This window comes from Rhinatrema bivittatum, chromosome 9, assembly GCF_901001135.1.
Source record: "Rhinatrema bivittatum chromosome 9, aRhiBiv1.1, whole genome shotgun sequence".
Taxonomy (NCBI): Eukaryota; Metazoa; Chordata; class Amphibia; order Gymnophiona; family Rhinatrematidae; genus Rhinatrema; species Rhinatrema bivittatum.
The window spans coordinates 39,217,438-39,233,856 of NC_042623.1; the positions used below are offsets into that span (position 1 = coordinate 39,217,438).

The 16,419-nt window shown below is 41.0% G+C and overlaps 1 protein-coding gene across 12 annotated transcripts in view; it reads left to right on the forward strand.

Moving 5' to 3' along the window:
- Positions 1–16,419, forward strand: part of MAGI2 (membrane associated guanylate kinase, WW and PDZ domain containing 2) — a 1,548,202-nt gene that overhangs the window by 1,044,791 nt on the left and 486,992 nt on the right. The gene's annotated exons all lie outside the window — the stretch shown is intronic.

The window sequence follows — 16,419 nt, forward strand, 5'->3', positions numbered from 1 at the left end:
ATGTGTGTATCCTAAGTATGGCCACTAGGTGTCACCATTGAGCAATGGCAGATACTTCCCATCCCCATTCTCTCTCCAGGGGAGTGGGACTCCTGCTCCCACAGTATTCCCCAGCCCTGACCGGCCTAAGGAGTGAGGATCAGCCTGGAATTCAAATCCAGGTCCTCTACTTGGCAGTGAGACACTGAACCGGCCCTGAACTGAATTTTTTTAGTGGGATGTGATTATTTTTACACCCTGAAGCTTGGCAGAAATATTTATAATGCCTGAATTTAGATAAATCAGTCCCTTGATAATCAACTTTGTATTTGATCTAAATTATAGCTTATAATAGGATGGAGCCTTATTAAGTGAACAACATGCCCATAAAACAATGAAGTCTGAAATAATAAATTTTGGGCAGCAGGCATGTATTTTTAATAGGAATTCACTGTATTTATAAAATCTCTTTATGCTTCATAAATAAACATGAGTATCTAATAGAGATCAAAGCAAGGGCATAGACTTTTTTTTTGGGGGGGGGGGGGGAGTCATCACTGACTTACAAAAGTCTTGACAATTAAAAAAAAAAAAAAGAAGGAACATTTCAATCAAACAAGCATAGCAATGAGTTTTTTTCTTCCCATCTCACAACCTGAACTGTTGTGCTGAAATGGCGCTGCGCTAGCAGAGCAATTTGAAGTAATGAGGTCAAGAATTTCAGGCAATAAAACTGAGCAGAAGAGAAGATCACATATGACCTTAATCAATCATGTTCCTGCGCAGTTTATAAAAGCAGCTTCTCATGGTTCAGTAGGGGCACTGCTGCTTGCTTGGGATCCTGTTGAACAGGAGGACCTCGATTCATGAGCCATCCGATAGACTGAGTGTGAAAGCCCCCATCATAATCCAGACTTTATTTTAATGTGTTTTTTTTTACTTTAATGTTACCATGGTTCCTCCTTTTTAAGAAAAAAAAAATAGTTTTAGAAGGTCATTTTCAAAGACATTTCAACAGGCAGAATAATATTTTAGTGTACCTATAGGAAAGGCTTGTTGTATGTCATGGTTGTGTGCGGACGTTTCCTTAACCCGAGCGCGAGCGTTCCTGTGGGCAGGGTTGGGGAGAGGCTTGTAGCTTTGCAGGTGTTTTCCCCCCAAAAAATGTATATGCACGGTTTAGCAGGCATAATTGTGTGTGGGTACTTTCGGTGCGATAATCTCACAGGGAATGGTTACTGAACACACGTGTAGTCTCCCTATGTAAAATAATGTGACTTATGCAAGTATCTGCCATCTGATTTATGCAGGCTGTCACCAGATCACTCCCTTTAGTTGTTAACCAAATGGAAATCTTCTCTTCCAGACTAACATCATGCACAGTATTCTTAGCAGTCAAATCCTACAATAAAAAAAAAAATGCCTTGACTCCTGGTCCATTTATTGTCAAGAGGGACCACTGTATAATGCAGTCTGCTTGTGGTGAATGAGAGCACATTTTTGATGCATTGCCTTAGTGAAACGCATACTTTTATGCCTTTGTTCAGCAAAATTCAGAGAGGTGCAAAAATACTGTATGCAGGCCTTAACAGGGTTGGTGGGGGGAGGGGAGGGTTTCCAGCATAAGAGAAAAAGGAGCTTGCAAACTCCTGATATTCGGCTTTTTACTTGCCGTAGGAATTTTACATGTAGCCCCCTTTCTCAGGGCACTTCCGGAAACAGGCAAGGGGTCACCTTCGGATGCTGCAGGTTTGAGGACAAATTTGGCTGCAACTCCAGATCAAGATTCTTCCATGGGACACAGCAAAGCTGAAATTTTCAGGGGGTCACTTGCACAATCTCTTCATAAAAATTGTCCACGCGGTGAGTTGAGTTCCTAAGCAAAAATAAACTTTACTGAAATTCAGAAATTAAGGAGAGCAATACCAAAGTCCAAAAAATACAAGAAACAGTTTTTCACAAAAACCGGTAGACAGACAGCAGAGAAAAATCACAAGAAGCCAAAGGTGAGACTTGCATTTCTGATGGTTCTCCGGGCTCCTTTTCTCCCCAGAATCTGGCCTGGACACAGAACTCCCTTTCATCCCCCAAGAGCAAATGGTATTTCTGTTATCTGATGGTTGCAATTGGACAAATCTGCCTTCCCAGCGGATTACTAGGGAAACTCGCTATCCAGAAAACTGCTGCAGCTGGCTCTCTCCTGGAACCCACGCCAGTCCTGAAACACTACAGACAAGAAAAACCCCACACAAGACCTCCCCAGAGCAGAGAAAGGAAACCTCCTCTCCCTTGTGCAGGAGACTGGAGACTACAGCTGCTCACTGCCTCGGACTTGTTCCTTTCAGCCAACGCCTCCTTCCTAATGCCTCATGGAGACATCTATATCAATTTTAGACAGAGACCCAACCTTTTTTTTTTGGGATAGATCAGAAAATACTCTACACCCCTGCAACATCACATTCTCGATTTTTCCTCTCGTTAACCTGTGGTGAAGGCTTAAACAGCCTTTTCTTTACAGAATTGAGGCCATAATGTGTAGATTCATTTTAAGGCTGATACATAAAGGAATCATTTGGCAGTTCCTGCCCTTTTCCCACGTATGGGTTAACAGGCTAATACCCAGCTCTTATTAGCACAGTGGTGCCGCATTGTCACTGGCCCTGTTGCTGCACGCCTAAGGCAGACTGAAATATTTGCTGCTTGCCCCCGCCTATTCATCAATTACTGTCGCGCAATCACCATTACATAAAAGGTAGCTGTTACCCGTTATGCAGTTTCATCTGAAGCACAAGATAATTTTCCTCAGCCTAGGGGAGCATGGGTCTAAGGCCAGGCGCTGTTTTCTCCAAAAGAATGGAGCCTATTTTTAGTTATTATATAATACTGCAGCTTACAGAGGAAAATAGCTGTTTTCCTAGATTGAACAGTTTTTTCCTGGCCATGGGATGCCTCCGTGATTTTCTTCATCCTTTTTCTCATACCTGATAAGAAGCAATAGAGGCAGAGAAGAAGAAATATTACATTTGAAATACACAACCTTTATTTTTGAGTACTGTAATATGTACTTTAAAAACTTAAATGGTAACAGGTAAAAAGCAGATGTGCTCGATCTTGCCTTATTAAATATTATTGGGGAGTGTTTGGGGGGATATTAATGGATGCAAAACTGACTCGCTTCTATTGAAATATTTCTTATAAGAGGCTTAAAGAGTGAAAAGCAGAGGAAATAAGATACAGATGGATGGTTAAGACAGCTAGAAAACAAACCAGTCAAATATTTCCTCCTATTCTTCAGGTCTCATCTCGGTTTGTTTGTTTTTAAATATTTTATGATCTCTTTTACCCTCTTTGGATCAATTTTATTTTTCTGCCTCTCTTCTGCTTGCAGTGTGCTCTGCAAAATCTCTCAGCTCCTTAAATGTCCTGATATTTTGAAATGCCTTGCCCATGCAAATGTTTCTGATGTGGCACAATAAAGGCGTTGGAGTTAACTCTGAGAGATGTTTTAGCTAAATTCTCGCAGAGGCTCAATCCTGTGTGCAAGTTTCTGCAGCAGCTTGTGAAAATGTTGTGGATTAGAGACCGCGATTAGGAGTTAGGAACATCTGGATAAAGTTACTTTTCAAAGTAAATTGACCAAACAAGATGGCAAGAAGAATAGCAAACGGGACTTGACGTGATGAGACTAATAAATGAGGATTGCGCCTTTCAACTAGGGGTCATCCATGTTTTTAGGCAAAGTTGCAAAGAAACCACAACATATACTGGCAAAATGTTGCCATGTCAGATCAGCAAAACAGGGCGAGGGGAATTGTGGGCTAGATTTCCTTTGTATCACAGCCTTCGCTCTCTCTCACCGTCTGTCTTTCTCAGTCCCTCAGTTCTTGCTTTCTGTCTGTCTTTCTCACCGCTGTTGCTCTCCCTCGTAGCCTGACTCTTTCACAGCATCTTTCTTACTCTCTTTCTGATTGTCTCTCTCAGGCTGGAGGTCTCCTAGCAGTCTCTCTTTTTCTCTCTGAAGGCTGGAGGGAGTCTCCTCTCTCTCTCCCCTCGCTATGTCCACCTTCCTTCCTGCTCTGTGGGACTAAAGACTGCTTTTTAAGGAGTCACCAAGGTACCCCAACATGCTGGTTCTGGAAAAGCCTCACCAGCCCTGGCTAGCCCCCACACACCGGCCACCCTGTCAAGGCTCAGTTGCTGGAAGAAGGGAGAATGCCCTGTGCCGCTGTCTCTATAAGGCAGAACTGTCAGGGCTCTGAGCAGCAGACGGCAGAGTGCCTGACCAATGTTTTCACCTGCCACAGTCTAGCATATGCTGGCGGTTGCTGACTCCTGCTTTAACCCATATTAAGAATATAAAATGAACACCAAATAACCATTTCTGGCGGAACCTATAGTTTGGTGCAGGTAAATTAACATAGGTTGATATTCAAAGGGTTCGCCCAGCCGACTTTTAGATTTAGCTGGGCAAAACCTGAGATTTGAATATTCCTCCCGCCTCTCTGGCTATATTTTATCCGGGCATTTTGTTGCCTGCACAAACTTTACCTGGGTAAAAGGAGGTCATGCAGGGGGTTGTGCCTGAGGGGCAGTTCCACTTTGCCTGAGCAGTGCCCAAAGTTAACCAGGTGAGTCTGGTCGGACAATACTTGTCCTAAAGTTATCTGGATAATTTTATCCGGATATATTTAGTGGAACAATTATCCTGGTTAAACTCCACTGAATATGTGGTTAAGGTTATCCGCATAGCTTTGCCCTGGTAACTTTCAAACTCACCGGCTTACTCACTATGGATCTCAGAGCAGCAGAAGCAGAAGAGGAAAAATTAGAAAACCGAGTCAATCAGCGGAATTCTGAAGCAGGTCTGAAGATTTAGAGTGGAATCCGGGAGGCCTGCCAGGACGTGAAGTGTCTGATCTGGAAATAATTAGAATGTGAACAAGAGGATTACATGCATTAGTGGGCAGATATTCCTTCCTCACTCCTTAAAGTCGCAGTACTAGCCAGAGTCTTGAGAAACCCGCCGACTTTACGTACGGTGAATGTTTCGGAAATGAGTGAAACGTGCAGGCAGCATGGCAGTGCTTACGAGGAAGCATTCTTGTTTCTTTATTCAATGCAAAGTTGTATGACTGAATTTGGCAATAAAGTAAGGCGCAGTAAAATGACGGCTGATAAAGACCGGTATTGCCTATCCAGTCTATCCAGCAGCATTCTGTCTGCTTTGGGTAAATGGGCATTGCAAATTCCCATACAGAACCCAACATCCCTTCCCCCCTCCTCCCATGTGCCTCATCCAGCCTTTGAAAGTACCACCACTGCCCAGTAGGGTTGTAACTGCTGCTCCGTGCAGGTTACCCCAGAGCTTCATTTCCATCCTCTTGGCACTAGCGATCCTCTGGGTTTCTTTATCCTGTACTTTTTTGAATTCTGCTATAAAAAAAAAAATTACCTTTTTTTTTTTGCATCCTCTTTAGAAATTGTTATGAAAGCCCCCCTCCCTTTCTCTTTTGTTGTAAGGTACTTTGTCATATTTTTTCTTAATTTCTAGTTTTTAAATCTCCTTCCCTGAGTCCCCTTTAGAATTGCTTATGCTGTAATCACACTTTCTCCATGTCAGTGTGACTCCTGCTCAGGGTCTGATTGTGATTAACACCGAAGTACCTCAATTTTAGCTAGGTTCATGATGGTCGGAGCTTTTGACATCATCATCATCTCCTCAGAAGGAAATACAAATCAGGACAGAAAGTTGGGATCCTAATTAAGGTATTCGGTCAACTAATCTTTCTGAAATGTGTTTTGTTTGCACTTTAAGAGCCTGATTCATTAAGGCTTCTCTCCTATTTTATGTCTATAGGAAAAGGGCAAATCAGGCCCTTTGAATAGGTAATATTGCCAGATTTTAAAGCATGCTATAAGTAGGAGAGATCAGGCCTGGACTGATGTCAGGATTACCTGTTATGTACCTAGTCTGGTCATTGTAGTGACAGTCTTGGGCCAAGGGCCATGCACCTGAACCCTAGAATCATGGAGTCTGAATCTACCGGTGCCTGCAGGTGTCTCACTTGGTTAATTTATTTATTTATAACCTTTCTGCTCCACCCAATAACCAAAACTGTTCTGGGCAGTTCCCAAACATAACATACACAATTTAAAACAGACAACATAATAACAAATAAAACATCCAAATACACACCCCCCACCCCGAAGCAGTAACTTAAACAAAGACCTGACTTCCTCTTTCCAGGGTCCTCTGCAAAATGTCCTGCTTAAGCTGATCCAAATCAGGGATTAAGCCAGGGCCCTTCTCCATGGCAGTGCATTGCACTTACCATGGGAGCAGGGAGCAGGATCCAAGTGGATTGATATCAGTAGGCTGATTACTTCTTTTAATGGAATTGTTTTGCTATGAAAACAATCTACAGTGATATTAGTCCACCTATACTGAACAGAAAGAAGAATAGCATAAAGAATCAAGAGCAGGTCATCTCTGTACCCAATGATGGGACTAGAGGAAGCCCAAAGGGATTGGCTGCACTGGGTATGAGGTCCATGTGGGCATCATCAGCAAGGCTACTTTTATCTCTGGGCAAACAGGGGACCCCATTGCATGAGCACCCAGGGCTCTGCCCTGATGACTGTACTGGCCAGAGCCCAAATCTCAGGGAGCAGATAGCATCCCTTTGCTTCCTGCTCTAATTCCTCCCCTCTATGGAAGTATGCAAGGAACAGTCCTCTCAGTTCATGAGTCTGATATGGTAGCTCTTTAAAACTAGGCACTCACTGGAGTACCATCACTCTCAGCAGTCTCAGACTGCTTGAATACCATCCACCCGCAGCTGTCTGTAGAAAATAAAATAGGGCTAATTTACTGTCGAACCATAGGTGGTAAGAACACAAACCTTGTTCATTACACTTCTAATACTGTAGGATTGCCAACCCTTCTATATATTGCATCTCCTGCACACCCACCTCTGAAGCATTGTCAGGAAATTCAGTCTCCAAGCTCTGTTTAATTATCCATGTTTACTTCAGGTTTCAGCCCTGAAATTGGCTCACCTCCTCCCTCGGCCAGCTCTCCTCTTTCCATTCTTCCCTGACCTTCCTTCTCCCCTCCTGCCTCTCATCAGTCAGGTGATCTAAGCCTATCTCCCAAGGCCTTTTAGTACCTTCTCTGTTTTCCTTTCTGTTCTTTTGGAACCGACCGTGATGAATTCCATGGTGCCTCCTCGCAATGAGGCCAAGCGCACTGTGTAACCCGCACTCCGATGCGGTTTAAATAGGCGCTAATCCACCCCCTAATGCCATAGGGGCATTAGCGCCTATTTAACCCGCGTCGGACGCGGAGGGAATGTAATAGCGCTCATCACATGCAAATGCATGTGATTGAGCCTATTACTCATTCACTCCGCATGCTATTAACGCCTGCTTGGAGCTAGTAGTTTAGTAGCTTGGGAGGTATTGTATGTTAGGGATTTACCAGAAACGCCTTTAAAGAAGAGGGTTGATATCAACTTTCTTTGCCTCCCATATCAAAAAGCAGCTGACATAATGAGGTGAATTAATACTCATAGCTGACAGAGTGATAGCAATCTGGATCAACTGAGAATGGGACAGAAGAAAAAGACGGGAGTGAAGAACAAGAGACAGGATACTCCTAAGTGCTGTGACATTTGTTTCAGAAATATTCAGTTATTTCTTGTAGGGCAGGGAGAGTCTTGTTACTAGCCGGGGTCGAGAATGAATAATCTGAATCAGACACTAAGTCAAAAGGCAGAGAAAACAATGGAAGCCTTAAATGAGTCAAAACAGCATTATGTTCGCCCTAGGAAAAAGTTGACAAGGACAAAGGCTGCCTCCAGAGCACCTCAATCTCAAATCAGGCCTTAGAAGGTAAGATATGGTTGGGCTTGGTCAGGACTGCAGTGGGAAACCTCCAAGGAACACCGGAGGCTGAATGAAGCAGGCACTGATAGAGGAACAGCATTTCTTTGGAGCCAGTGATAAAGCTTGAAGGCCATAAAAGCTACACTGTTTTGCAAGAATTTAACAATATCCAAACAAAGAGAGGAAACAATCCAATTTCCAAATAACCACTAACACAAAATTATTTAACAAATAGGGATAACGTCATCAGACTGTTAGTGCTGCACTTTTAATCCACTGTCTCTCGCCACGCAATGGGCTGCAAACAGCATCAGCTGTTTAAAAGCACTGTAATGTAATCACTTGACGTTGCACCCCAACCTTTTAACCACCCATTTACCTGTATCCTAAGCCTAATTTTCACATCCCAACAATACTTAGCTCCCACTGTAGCGTTCCAAACACCGCCCCAACATGAACCATGTTTCGGCTGTCTCCAGCCTTCGACAGTGGGAGCTAAGTATTTTTTAAATAATAAATATGTCAGTTTAATAAAAATAAAAAAATTATTGTTGGGATGTGAAAATTAGGCTTAGGTTACAGGTAAATGGGTGGTTAAAGGTTGGGGTGCAATGTCAAGTGATTACAGTGCTTTTAAACAGCTGATGCTGTTTGCGGCCCATTGCGTGGCGAGAGACAGTGGATTAAAAGTGCAGCACTAACAGTCTGATGACGTTATCCCTATTTGTTAAATAATTTTGTGTTAGTGGTTATTTGGAAATTGGATTGTTTCCTCTCTTTGTTTGGATATTGTTAATAGTGAGGGGAGTGTGCTTCTGTTTTTGCAAGAATTTAAACCTTTTTCTAAATATTTGAGTGGATTAATGAGTAACAAGATATTTTTGGGACATTATTTCACCGGCATGTGACCTTGTTCTAAATAAATAAATAATGTACTTTTTTTTGTTGTTGTTTCTTTGTATCATTACTCCCTTCCTCTTTTGCAGTTCATATGTGGGTGGCACTTTTTGCTTCTTGATATTTGTTGGTCAAATATCAATACATATTATAAAGGCAGGACTATCCAAATTTCCTTTCAAAAGGACCCAATCAGGTCCAGCTAAAAACAACCCCACCCTGCTTCACACTTATGTAGAATATAAAATGTACAGATTTTACATTAAAATGGAATGGCAGTAACATAATATAGAAGTCCCTGTTTAAAAGAATTGGCTGGGGTATCATAACGAGTTTGACTGTAACAGTTATTGTGCATGATTTATGTTGGAGTCATGACTTTAGCTTGTCATAACCAAGGTTAGTTTGAAAGCACTTTGTTAACCAGAAAGATCACTGTTATAAAATGGGGTTTCTAGTCTATGAAATCAGAGGTCTTTGAAAAAGCTAAGTACGAGAGTAAATCATTACAGGACAAAGCTGAATATCGTTACAGCTAACCTAAATGTCTTTATTGCAGCACGAGGAAAAAAAATGTTCCAGGCCAAATATCTCAAGATATCTGGCTTGGGCCCAACTCAGGAATTGTGCAGCATTGAGATCTTCATGCCTAGGAATTGCTGTTGCCAACCCAATCTCGTGTTAGAGTGGTGCCAGGCCAGATTTTGTAACTCACTCCTCAGTGGAGCATGCAAGTGGAAGTACATCAGTGGATAATATTGAAAAGGTCCCACAGAATAACAGCATCAATTTGAAACGAGCAAAAGTCAAAGGGCTGGTATAATGGCAGTAATGTGCACTGCCAAGGCTGGATTCCTAGACTCCGTTTCTGCTCCTCGGGCCAGCAGGAGCATTCTCAGGCCCTTTTGAGGAAAGAACATGCCACATCAACACAAATGGGCGAGTATTAGGATGCACATGTTGCAGATTCTGAAGGGAATCCCGGTGAACCATATTTCTCCATTTCTGAATATTCAGAATTTGGCTGCTATGACCATGTAACCCCGCTTCTCACGTCACTACATCGGCTTCCTGGCCGCTTCCATATACAGTTCAAGCTTCTCTTACTCGCCTATAAATGCATTCACTCTGCAACTCCTTATTGCCCCACTTCTCTTCTTGCTCCCTATACCCTACCTCGTGAACTCTGTTCATCAACCAAGTGATTCCTATCTGTGCCCTTCTTCTCCACTGCCAGCTTCCCTGAGCTGCATACCTGCACTAGACTTCCTGAATTGGTGCTTTATGTTCTCTCTCTGGCCAAATTCAAACTCACTTTTTTGAAGTTGTTTTTAAATTCTAAGAAATCCTCTACACTTTCCATAGACTCCTGTTTGTCATTTATGTTTGTCTTAACTAGGCTGTAAGCTCCATGTCACAGGGAATTTCTATTATGAATATCTGTACAGCACTGCATCTGTCCAGTAACATTTTAGCAATGATAAAGTAGTAGCAGTAGTAGTAGAGCGGGAATAAAAATGATAAGAGAAACTTTGGATACTTGCGATTGATATCTCATGGCCCTATAGCCCCAATAGGGGATGGTTTTCATGGAGCTGTGGGGTCCATAAAGTTGTATGTCTGTTCCTATTGCAACTCTGGTGAACAAAACACTAAATAATATTGCATGTGAATTTAAAATAGGAGATTTTTATCAACCTTGAAAAATATATAGCAAATGAATGTACCCATCCAATTACAGAGCTTTGAATTAAGCCTCAACTGTGCAGTCTGCATGCCAGGAATCATCACTCCATCAAGTAGCTTCGAGGTAAATAAACTAACGCAGTTTGTTCATGCGGATTTTGCAGTGACGTTTACAGATTATTTCTAGATGATAAACCTTCCCAGATGGCTTTTTATTAGAACACATTTTGATGTCCTGTATTGACTTTAGAACCACACTGGTGTATTTTTATGTAGTTTCTCTGGTACTCTTAAATCCCTTTCTCCCATGTAACTTGCTTGCTCCTAGCTGTGAAAATTCTTAACCCTTAGGTCAAACAAAATTTGGTGCATATGCAATGCTTTTGCTGAAAGAGATTTTATATTTTTATTTGCATTTTATTAAATTAATGCTGACATCTTTTTAATGTCATGCAAAAAAATGCAATGATTGTTTTCCTTTCTCCGTAGCTGGTTGAATTTATCATCGGACAAGTTAACATAGTTTATCTAGCTGCCAAGACACTAATCTTATGTATCTATCAATTCGGCAGAGATGCAACTTGGTGAATCCTGAGTATAATGCATCAAATGAGCAGCCTTCTTATTAATGATCTTCCACTGATGAACTAGTTGGCAGAAAGTTTTTCATGACATTAATCTTTGTTTTAGCACAGAAAGCGGGACAGCATTAGGAAAGCTTGGATGTTCTGTAGTAATGCAATATGTTATTTATTTATTTATTCAGTCATTCATTCATGATGTATCTATTTTTCCAACAAAATTCTAGGTGAAAAAGTAGAGAGATTTCCATTCCATTTAAATGACAAAATGTATTGCACTGGCTCACATGATCACTTTTAAAGCTGTAGACTCATCAAAATAGATTCACTGTTTCTTTTTTTGTTTAAAAAATGTATATCCCACACCATCCACAACTCTGGGGGAGTAACATATACACATTCATAAAAATTCTAACATAAATAACAGTAACAGTAGTTCTACATAATAACTGATTGATAAGTCTGCAAGCCACATGGCCTCATCATGGCGGTTGACTAATCACTGCTTAGGTGGTAGCAAACTAATACTACTAACAACTTGCATAGAACAGTATTGTCTAAAGCCTAATCTCATAGAATCCTAAACCTCATTTAACATTTATTAACGTCACAATATCTTTTTTTAACAACAGTAATAGTCCAGTTCACATAAGGGAAGATTTTAAAAACATACGTGCACGCCTATGTGTGCGCGCTACCTGGCGCACGCACATGGACGCGCAATTTTATAACACGTGTGCGCCGGCACTCACGTGTTATAAAATCCAGGCTGGCGCGCGCAGGAGGGGTAGATTTGGCCAATTTTCACGTGACGATGAGATCGGGCCTCCCCCAGTTCTCTTCCAGTCCGCTCCCCGACCCCTTAAGACTTTCTACTGGTTTTTTTTCTTCTTTGTTTCTGAACTTATGTCAGCTCCTGACGGGCCCAGCCCCGCGCGTGAATCCCGGTTTGTGCAGAAGTGCCGGCCAAGAGGAAAAGGATGGGGCGGGGGGATGGACTGGGACAAAGCCATTAGCCACTGTCCCAGGGAAGCCCGCGCCAGCAGCTGGCTAATTTCCCTGCTCCCACATCGACTAGGTAATTTCTGCAAGCACCAGCGCAAATTTTCACATTGCATGCTAATTACATTGACCAAAAAGGTTTTTATTGCACATGATGGGGGGGGGGGGGGGGGGAGAGAGAGAGAGCCTCTGTAGAGACCAATATGTAACTTTACCATTTAGACACTGTAAGAGGGGGCACTTTTAACTCGGGCTGGGGTTTGGAGGTGGGGTAGGTTTGTGGGGGCAGTTTTACATAGACAGAGGTACAAACAGCAAAGTTGACATCACTGAAAACTTTCTGTCATTTGGAGCTTCAATCAGCTAGATAAAGAGTACATTGTACAGATCAACTCCTCTTTTACCTTTCATCGCTCCAAATGACAGAAAATCTTCAATGATGTCAATTTTGCTGTTCGTACCTCTGACTATGTATGTAAAACTGCCCCCCCCCCCCCCCCAATTTTAAAGTGCCCCCTCTTAAAGTGGTGTTAATAGTAAAGTTACATATTGGTCTCTACAGAGTCTCTCTCTCTCTCTCAAAATGTTAGGAGCTGCTCATTACCATTAACGCCACCTTAACTCCTCCCACTTGCAGAAATGACCATGTGAGTTTGCAGTCCTGCCAGTGATATTAAATATGGACCTCCTCATGCTTGGGCAAATAAAAGCTCCTTCAGCTGCTTCCTAAAGTGGGTCCAGCAACTTCTCTAATTATCTCTCATTTTAGGCGTGCATTCCAGCAAGGCTGAACATGCTCTTGCTTCCTGTTTTGGTCTTATTTCTAGTTAGTCCTCTATTACTAGCCCGAGTATGTGATTAGCGCAGCTGGCCAGCCGGGTTTGAAAATATTTCTGCCATGCTGCCTGTCTTCCATGAACTTCAGTCGCCTCAGCCTCAATCTTCTCTTTGCCCCCTGCCTCTGTTTCCCCTTCAACTCCATGTAGGCAGAAAGAGCTATCTACCACCCTGCTCTTAGCTGCACTTTGGTTACTTATTTGGACTTTTTAAATAGTTATTCTGCTTGAGATGGTTAATTGGACCAGTTGGTTAAAAGATCAGTTAATATATATTCATACTTTGGATGTATCAGTGCGATACCTGGAGCTTCAGATTAGGGTCAGCACAGCTGTGCCCTAATGTTTCTGCGATTCATTATGGTAACATTGTTTAATTAGAAAAAGTTCACAACCTTGGTCATTCGAGGTCCACAAAACACGTCTGGTTTTTGAGGCAGTCAAACTGTGCAAATTAACCTGGTTCCCAGTCCAAATGTATGCAGCTATGTCTGATGAATATTCATTGTGGATATCTTGAAGACGAGACCTGTTTGCTGCCCTGGAGACCAGGGTTGTGCACCTCTGAATTAGAAGAAGCCTTAATATAAATACTTATATTTCATCAGACATAATATAACATCTACAAAGAAAATAGAAAATTCTAGTATTTTTATCTAAAAAGGTTTTGCTAATACTGCACTTTAAGAGGGTAATTTTCAGTGGTGAACACAGGGATAAAGGTTGTATGTAGAAAGTACACACAGACTTTAGCCTACATTTTCAAAGCAGATTTACATGCATAAGTCCACTTTGAAAATTAGGGCGTATGTGCAGAACGCAGCATGGCATATGCTCACACTTGCTTGTTAGTGGAATTGCTTCTGCATGTACGTTTACATGTACAATCCCTATGGACAATTTTCAAAGCCTATTTATGTGCATAAAACCTCGTTTTATGCACATACATCCTTTTGAAGATCAGGCCCTAACTAATGTTATAATCCTCCAAAAGGCCTGTGGATGCAAATTCCTTCACGTCCACTGACACTGCAATTTTGAGCATTTTGATTATCTCATTTTCTTGCAAAAACAATATTGGTTTACTGAAACGTCGAAAAAGGAAGGGCCGTTTTGAGAATTCTTATTATGAGTTAAATATTTTATACATCAGCACTGAACTCGCAGTTTTATTTCTATAATAGAGGGGGCGGTATTAGCCATATATAGAAAGTCACTATGTGCTACTAGAGTACAAGTTGATGTTAAATCACCAACCAAGGCTCTAGTAATTAAGGTGTCCACGTGGACTATCTGTTTGGTAAAAGTGCCTCCTAGAGGTTATTCAGCCTATATTTCAGAGCTTGCACATGCCTTTTCAAAAGATATTGTTTGCCGGTGAATACAGTATTCATATCGATGATGAGGAAGCTGTTCTTGCTCAGGACTTTTTAAATTGTTTGTTCTCGATTGATTGTGTCCAGAAAATTAATGAGTCAACACATTCTTTTGGTCATACTGTACATCTCTTAATCCACAGTGTTTTGCTAACTGACTTGATTATACAGAATCAAGAGAATTTTTATGGTTGGATCATAAGTTAATTTTATTTCAGATAAGGGTTCGAAATTACTTGAAATACTGTTTGGATAAAAAAAAGTTAAAAAAGAGGTCAGACCAGTGGTAGATTCATCTACATTTGCTGCTGAAGTAATTAATTCCAGTGGCATGCAGTCAATGGAAGATATGGATGTAGAGCTCTAGAATAAGACCTTATGATATTTATGAAAAATTTGCTCCAGTTAGAGAAATGTGTTCCCGCAGACTATGTAGAGGTAAACCATGATATTTAGCAGATTAAAAGGAACAGAAGCACAGTTTCCGAAGGATAGGAAGGAAATGAAGGAAGAATAAGAACCAGCATTTGGACATGTATAAAAATAATTATATGGCAAGAGAGAGGAATTTGGTCCTAACAAGACTAGAAAAATTTCTGTCTAAACCTGCTGAGTTATTTCAAACAGAATGTCAGTTAATCACAAAACCAGACCATACTAGTTATCGCTGTCCCAGTTGTGAGACGCTAGCCCAGTTTTTTGAGAAGAAGATAGTACAGACCCGTGGCAAATGAAGTATGTACGACTCACTCAGACACCTTCAGTCACTATGGAAGGTTGTGGTAATAGATGGTCTGATTTTCAACAAGTTTCACTTCTAGGGCTGACAGCAATAATGAACCATTTAAATTCAACATTTTCAGTATAGATCCATGTCCATTTTCCTGTGTGAGAACTTCCAAGGAAATTTCATTTAAATTTGTCCAGAGCATTGTAAATAAATTCTTAGGCAAGGGTCTTCTACCAACTTCTTTAAAGAAAGCTGCTATAAGACTGGTGCAAAAGATTTGGCTCTTAACCTTGAGGTGGTTTCAAATTATTGGCCATTCTCTAATATCCCTACCTTCAGTAAAATAATTGAAAAATGTGTGCTTGTTCAATTAGAAGAGTATTTAGAAACAAATAAAATAATTAATGACTAGCAGTTTGGGTTTAGAAAATGCCATGAGACAGAAACCCTATTGTTATCTTTAACAGACTTTCTTCATCATGAGCTGGATCAGGGACAAGCAGGAAGGGCAGGAGTGTTAATCCAATTGTGCATCACAGTTTATTATTGAAACGTATGGCTAACATGGGCCTCGATGGCACTGTACTGTCATGGTTTACTTCATATTTGCAAGACAGACGGTACAGTGGAAACTCCTCTTCTGGTTGGAAAAAGATGTTTCTAGGTGTTCCTCAGGGTTATCTTTAGTTATTTTTAATATTTACCTAACCCCGATCTGTGCTCTTTTTCATTCAATGGGTGTATTTTTCTACATCTGTGTAGATGATATCCAGTACTATAGCCCATGCATGTATGGGAAAAATTCTAAAGCTATCTGAAAGCTATTGATCAATGGCTAAGAAATAATTACCTGTCCATGAATGTGCAAAAGACATCTATGTTGTGGATCAGGAAATCATTGGATATGGGAAAAACGATCTGTTATGCTGAAGATACTTTAAATCTATATACTGAGAATGCAGTTTGGGGTTTATAATTGATTCTAAATTGACTTTTTTGCCCTAGCTAAAACAAATAGTGAGGAAAGTCTTTTACAAATTAAAGGTACTAATACCATTAAGGTTACTGTTAACAGCGAGCATGTTTTGCACAATAGTTCAGACCTTACTATTTGGGCAAGTACATTATTGCAACAGCCTGTACATTGGTCTGCCTAAAAATCATATGCGTGCAGTTCAGCCTGGACAACACGCTGCTGCATGAATATTAAGTAGTGTCAGTAGAAAAGTTCATGTTTCCCCAGTTTTAGCAGGACTCCACTGGCTTTCTGTAGCCCAGAGATTGCAATTTAAAACAGTGGTACACATACATAAATTAATATATAGGGAAAATCCTTGCATCTTAGCCAATACTTTGCAAAAGTATGTTCCTATACTAATTCTAGGACTAAAACTAAAACACCCTCAAATCCTCTGTGTTAGATATACAAAGCTAAAAACATGCAA